This window comes from Physeter macrocephalus, chromosome 1, assembly GCF_002837175.3.
Source record: "Physeter macrocephalus isolate SW-GA chromosome 1, ASM283717v5, whole genome shotgun sequence".
Classification (NCBI taxonomy): Eukaryota; Metazoa; Chordata; class Mammalia; order Artiodactyla; family Physeteridae; genus Physeter; species Physeter macrocephalus.
Window position 1 is genome coordinate 69,453,487 of NC_041214.2, and position 1,489 is coordinate 69,454,975.

The following is a 1,489-nucleotide window of genomic DNA, read 5'->3' on the forward strand; positions in this document are numbered from 1 at the left end:
TTAATCAAACTATCAAAAATTAAATACAAAGAAAACATATTAAAAGCAGCAAGGGAAAAACAACAAATAACACACAAGGGAATGCCCATAAAGTTAACAGCTGATCTTTCAGCAGAAACTCTGCAAGCCAGAAGGGAGTGGCAGGACATATTTAGAGTGATGAAGGAGAAAAACCTACAGCCAAGATTACTCTACCCAGCAAGGATCTCAATCAGATTTGATGGAGAAATTAAAACCTTTACAGACAAGGAAAAGTTAAAAGAGTTCAGCATCACCAAACCAGCATTACAACAAATGCTAAAGGAACTTCTCTAGGAAAGAAACACAAGAGAAGGAAAAGACCTACAATAACAAACCCAAAACAATTAAGAAAATGGGAATAGGAACCTACATATCGATAATTACCTTAAATGTAAACGGATTAAATCCTCCAACCAAAAGACACAGACTGGCTGAATGGATACAAAAACAAGACCCATATATATGCTGTCTACAAGAGACCCACTTCAGACCTAGGGACACATACAGACTGAAAGTGAGGGGATGGAAAAAGATATTACATGCAAATGGAAATCAGAAGAAAGCTGGAGTAGCAATTCTCATATCAGACAAAATAAACTTTAAAATAAAAACTATTACAAGAGACAAAGAAGGACACTATATAATGATCAAGGGATCGATACATGAAGAAGATATAACAATTGTAAATATTTATGCACCCAACATAGGAGCACCTCAATACATAAGGCAAATACTAACAGCCATAAAAGGGGAAATCGACAGTAACACAATCATAGTAAGGGACTTTAACACCCCACTTTCACCAATGGACAGATCATCCAAAATGAAAATAAATAAGGAAACACAAGCTTTAAATGATACATTACACAAGATGGACTTAATTGATATTTATAGGACATCCCATCCAAAAACAACAGAATACACATTTTTCTCAAGTGCTCATGGAACATTCTCCAGGATAGATCATATATTGGGTCACAAATCTAGCCTTGGCAAATTTAAGAAAATTGAAATCATATCAAGTATCTTTTCTGACCACAACACTATGAGACTAGATATCAATTACAGGAAAAGATCTATAAAAAATACAAACACATGGAGGCTAAACAATAAACTACTTAATAACGAAGTGATCACTGAAGAAATCAAAGAGGAAATCAAAAAATACTTAGAAACAAATGACAATGGAGACACGACGACCCAAAACCTATGGGATGCAGCAAAAGCAGTTCTAAGAGGGAAGTTTATAGCAATACAATCCTACCTTAAGAAACAGGAAACATCTCGTATAAACAACCTAACTTTGCACCTAAAGCAACTAGAGAAAGAAGAACAAAAAAACCCCAAATTTAGCAGAAGGAAAGAAATCATAAAGATCAGATCAGAAATAAATGAAAAAGAAATGAAGGAAACAATAGCAAAGATCAATAAAACTAAAAGCTGGTTCTTTGAGAAGATAAATAAAATT